Genomic DNA, 6000 nt, shown 5'->3' with positions numbered 1-6000 from the left:
ATTGTATTGTCTTACGGACAGAAGGGAGAAAAGGTGGCAATTGTTTATACAAGGAAAAATAAAGAAAGCCAAGCCTAAAAGGATTTCCACGCACAGCTTGTAATAGATCACAGCAGACTAGACGGTTCCACGAGGGGAGATTTATTAAGAGAGTGGGAGAGCGGGAGGAGAGAGAGAGGAGTAGAAGAAGAGAGGCCGGCCATGACCACATGGAGAGAGGGGAAAGGGAAGGGGGGAGGGGAGAGGACAACCTGCAGGTGCGGGGTCGAGGAGGCAAGAGAGAGAGGCGGGGCCAAGCAGCCCCTTTTATAGTGGGCAGGGTTATCTGCCTGTTGCCAGGTAATTGTGGGGAGGAGCGTACCTGGCTGTTGCCAGGTGACTGTGGAGGTGGAGTTTAACAGATTACTAACAAAGTCTTTGATCTCAAATGTAGGAAACAAAGGCACCCCATCTCAACAGATAATAATTGTTTAATATTTAATATTTTAATTGGTTTGAGTTGTATTTATAAAAATGAAGATGATTATAAGTTCAATAGTATTGATGGTATTGCTAATCCTCTGGGACAGAGGTCAGAGGAGGGCAAACCCTAACAAAAAGGAGGCTACAAAATTAAACCAATTGATTTCTGGTTACCAAACCAAAGACATGCTATTTTGGGAGAGAGGTTCTGTATTGTGTTGACAGGAAAGGGGAAAAGGCTTTGGACACCTTCCAGAGTGATATGGGTCCGATATAACAGGGAAAACCTCCTGAAGATCTTGGCTACAGACAGGAAAGAAAAATTCAACAAGACCAAACAGGATATGTAACATAAATCACTGATCCTTCCACAGGGTAACAGCCCTGAAACTGGGTTAGACATAAAAACGTCTCTAGCCAAAACTTCAGCTAAAATTAGCCAATAGCTCTTGTTGGTTATGGAATCCTTAAAATTCGTTATGCCATCTTTCACTAACTTGTCGGTCTGTGTACCCGAGGCTACAGGCTACGTGCAAAGACCTCTGGCCCAACCTGGAGGGAGGGTTCAAGAGAAGGGGAAAGAGCACAAGCAGGGAGGGGGAAGTACCTCCACTGACTCTGCTGCTGCTGCTGCTGCTGCTGCTGCTGCTGCTGCTGCTGCTGCTGCCACCTCCACAGCCTCTGTTGCTCTGAGATGCTGCACTGGCTGGGCTGAGCCACCAGGGGGCTGGTTAGTGAGCAGAGTGCCTGGGAGCTTCTGGTGAAAGCTTCGTGAGGGCATTCTCTTCCCAGGCAGTGTTACAGCCCTGTGACAGATGCTCTCAGATAATTCTCACACACCTTTATTCCTTCTGGACAGGATCTTATACACAGTTTTAGGGTAGGTAGGGGCTGACAGCTGGTGCTTCCTATTGGCTTGGCCTAAGATGCCTCATCTACGGAGGGTTTGGGGCCACTGCCCCTCAGTGACTGATGGCCACAATTCTCTTGGGGCAGGGAGAGGTGAGGGGGGATTGACTATGTTACATGGGCCTGGAGTCAGGAGTAGGTCAAGCTCCTACCATCCCTTCTAGGTTTCCAGGGGTTCAAGCCCTAGCTCAACCTTACCAGGCTTCCTCTCATGTTCTACCACCCAACACTAACTCATAAAAAAGACAGCTGTCTTTTACCTGCTCAAACAAGGAGCAAAAATTCATCCATAACTGATCTGTGCACCTTGCACAATCCACACAAATATCTTCATAGAACTAAAATTTTGGTTATAGATTCATATATTACAGAATGAAATATCAAAATGCTTCTGAGAAGATTCATCCTCAGGGATGCTGAGACGAGCTGCTTTTCCAGCTCCCTGCCTCACCTGATGCTGTTTCCAGAGACTCGCTCCCTGTACAGCCTCAGGAATGGCTGCTGATTCCCAATGAATGACCTTGGTTCATCCAGCCTTTCAGACAGTTCCAGTCAGGACTTCAGTTAAGCCCTGAACCTTCTAAACATACAGAGACTGGATAACAAATGCCAAAGCTAGCTTTCTTAAGTCTAACCAATTTTTCTAATTTTCTACTCCTCTCCCTGCCTTAAAAAAATTCATTGCCCCAATTCAGCAGGAAGAAGCTATGAAGAGTTGTCATCCTGATTCTTCTGGTATGGGTGTGCAGCAAGGCCTTTCCCTGTAGCACCAACCTCGTGGTGCACCAGCTCAGCCACGCCGGCAAGAAGCCCTTTTTCTGCAGTGAGTGCGGCAAGGCCTTCAGCCAGAACCACTGTCATACCAAACACCAGAAGGTTCACTCCAGAGAGAAGGCTTTCAAGGGAGGGGAAGCTTTCTTTCAAGGGCTGGAACTCACACCTGGAGTGCCAGAGGTTGCACTGTGAGAAGCCTTCCACTGTCCAGTTCAACAGGTGCCTGCTGAGCACCAGGCCTGACAGCCTGCTGGAAGTGGCATGGTCTCCATAGACACCTTTGGCATAGCAAAGCTGTGCAGGAATGTAGTGGGAGATATTTAAATCTCCAACCCAAAAGTGACCAGTCAATGAAAACACAAACACAAGTCAGTAATTATGAATATATTCTGTGAGCCTAGATTGGCAGATACCCCTACACTACTCTGTTCCCCAGCTATGAGACCCTTATAACTTGAGGATTTTCCAGACCCTGCGTCTGTCCTTCTACCTCCTGCTTCTCAGTCGTCCTCTCCTTCATCATCTTCCTCCTCCATTGTCTTCCTCCAGTCCTCCCCTCTGCTTTCTTCCACCAACCTTTATTCCTCCACCTCCCCTTCTTCTGCCCAACCACTGGCTCCAGCCTTTATTTTACAAATTAAGATGGGCAGAAGGGTCACTAGAATTCACCTGTGTACTGACTCACACCTCCTCTGCAGCCCTTCACAGGAAAGGGGAATTAGTATCAAAATACAAGGCCAGGGCTATCCACAACCGGCATACAGCCTCCAGCTGGTAGAAACTGCTCCCTGGAGAACAATCCTGTCAATCAGGGTGACACCCACTGGTTACTTCCCTAGTCCCCCAAGTAATATGTCATCAGCTCTTTAGGCTTCCAGAGCCAGACTGCAGTCCCTCCAGGTGAAACAGCCTGGCTTGGCCTTGAAGTCTCACAAGCTCTTCCCTTCTACCAGATGTGGTCACAGCCAGCCAAGGAACAAACCGCAGGAGACATTAGAACTCATCCCACCAACATGCTTTCCTTAGTGGGGCCAGAGTCCACTAACAAGGGGTCATTGTGAGACAGAGTTTCCTGTTGCCTAGGCTGGTCCACATAGCTGAGAACTATATGAACTAGTGAAGCTCCTATTCACTCCTCTGGTCTCACCTCTGACACACTGCGATTACAGGCATGTATATGCCAGCACACCTGGTTTACGTGGCGCTGGGACTGAATCGGGGGCTTCATGTATGCTAAGCAAGCACTAGACCGAGTTACTTTCCCAGTCTACAAGAGTCTGTCTGTCTGGCTTGTTTTGTTCTTTTTGAGGCAGGGACTCTAGGTAGCGCTGTCTGTCCTGGAATTCACCTTGTAGACTGGCTTGCCTCTGTTTCCTGAGTGCTGGGGTTAAAAGCATGTGCTATGACACTCAGATAATAAATATGTTTTTGTTTTTTAGTGTGTGTGTGTGTGTGTGTGTGTGTGAAAAGGTGGGTGGAAAGGCAGTATCTTGGAGGTGTAGCTCAATGGTAGAGCAGGCCAAGGAAAGCCTCACATGGACTAGACTGACTGTAAATTCACTTGTGGTGAGGGTGATCTTTTTTTTTTTTTTCAAGACAGGGTTTCTCTGTGTAGCCCTGGCTGTCCTGGAACTCACTCTGTAGACCAGGCTGGCCTCGAACTCAGAAATCCGCCTGCCTCTGCCTCCCAAGTGCTGGGATTAAAGGCGTGCGCCACCACCACCCGGCTTGAGGGTGATCTTAAACTCATCAAACTCTCGATTCTTCCTCCCAACTCCTGGGTTACCAGTGTGCACCGTCAAGCTCGGCTTATAAAAGGGGGGTGGGGAGACTCAGCTCAGCTCTAGAGAACTTGTTTAGTAAGCACTGGTTCAGACACCAGCACGAAAGAAACATCTGAACAGCTGTAGTTTATGATAAATTTGCCTCTTAAACTTGGATGTACTGCCTTCTGCTGTGCTCCCTGTGGACTTTTACATTACTTTAAGTATTTTTAGCCTTTGTTCATGTTGCAGGAGTACAGACAGAGTTTTTCTACAAATACCTGAAATCTGAGTGCAAATGTGTGTGTGCATGTGTGTGCATGTGAACACATGCATGTGCCATGTATGATCACACATTTGTGGAGGACAGAAGTTAACACTGGGTGTCTTCTATTGATTTCCACGATTTTTAAAAATTTTCACTTATAGGCTACAAAGCCTGCTCTTCCTGTAACTACAGCTCCATGATCAACCACCAAGGGCACCTCTGTGCACATGTGCATACCCACACTCAGAAGCATATGCACACACATATGCCACTTAAACAATTCTAAAATATTTGCCCAGGGACAGTGTGTGCTCTGTCATGCAGATGGAGGTCAGAGGCAACTTATGTTTGCTTGTTTTGCTTTTCAAGACAGAGAAGATTTCTGTGTGTAGCCCTGGGTATCCTGAAAATCACTCTGTAGTCAATGTGGCATTAAACTCACAGAGGTCTGTCCGCCTGTGCCTCCCACTGCTGGAACTAAAGGCTTGCGCCACCAGGCCCAGCTCAGAGGACAGCTCGTAGGAGTTGGTTCTTGTTTTCCTTTTTGCTGCTGTGATGTCACTACACGGAGGCTGAAATCCCTGGGGAGAGAATGCTGGAATTACAGACTGTACCATGTTCAGCTTTTTTTCCTGGGTCATGAAGCTTGAGTGGCTGGTATTGTTATCCACAGAGCTGTCCCCAATCCCCTGCCTACTCCTTCATTTATTGACACACAGACTCTCACTGAACCTAGAGCTTGGCATTTGAGGAAAGACAAGATAAATGGGAGAAGAAGAGACTGCGGTGTGGGGACTAAAGGCAGGCACTTAATGCCCAGCAGCTCATTCTTATTTTATTTTAAACTAAATTTTGAAAAAAAAAAAAAAAAAAAAACACCTCTCATGGGCCCTGGACAGTGCGACTCTGCTCTCTGATTTTGTTAATATAAGCTAAAAGTACAGCACATTTTATTTCCACCTTTGACATTTGATAAAGTAGATGATGTCTGTGTGTGTGTCTGTGGGCATGTGTGTCTGTGTGAGGGTGCACCTGTGTGTGTCTGTGTGAGGGTGCACCTGTGTGTGTCTGTGTGTGAGGGTGCACCTGTGTGTGTCTGTGTGTGAGGGTGCACCTGTGTGTGTCTGTGAATGTGTGTGTCTGTGTGTGAATGTGTGTGTCTGTGAATGTGTTTGTCTGTGTGTGAATGTGTGTGTCTGTGTGTGAATGTGTGTGCTTGCATTTATGGAAGACTGAGCTGACTTTCAATGTCTTCTTCACTTGACCTCTACCTCAGTTTCCGAGACTGTGTCTTTCACTGAGCCGGAAGTGCGTTTGTCAACCCCATTAGCTCTAGGACCTTCTGTCTCCTCCTCCCTCTCGCTGGAACACAGGCAAGCACTGTATGCTTGGCTGGTTTGTTTTGTTTGGTTTGGTTTGGTTTGGTTTGGTTTGGTTTGGTTTGGCTTGGCTTGGTTTTGGTTTTCTGAGACAGGATTCTTTGTGTGGCTTTGGCTGTCCTTGAACTCACTTTGTAGATCAAGCTGGCCTCAGACTCACAGAGATCTGCCTGCTTCTGCCTCCCCAAGTACCAGGATTAAATATATGCACCACCACACCCAGCCAAGGTTTATATTTTTAGTTACATGTATGTGTGCGCTTGTGTGTGAGGGTTTGTGCACTTGAATACGCGTGGCTGTGAATTCAGGCAGCTTAGAGGTCAGAAGAGGGAACTGTGCTTGAGCTGTCCCCTGTGGATGCTTCTGAAGACCAGCAAGCATTCCTAAGCACAGCCTCACGGTTTATTTTTTATCACACGTCGTTCTTGAAAATTGTTTGGATTTG

This window comes from Grammomys surdaster, unplaced genomic scaffold, assembly GCF_004785775.1.
Source record: "Grammomys surdaster isolate TR1022 unplaced genomic scaffold, NIH_TR_1.0 202, whole genome shotgun sequence".
Classification (NCBI taxonomy): Eukaryota; Metazoa; Chordata; class Mammalia; order Rodentia; family Muridae; genus Grammomys; species Grammomys surdaster.
This window is presented reverse-complemented; position numbering follows the sequence as displayed.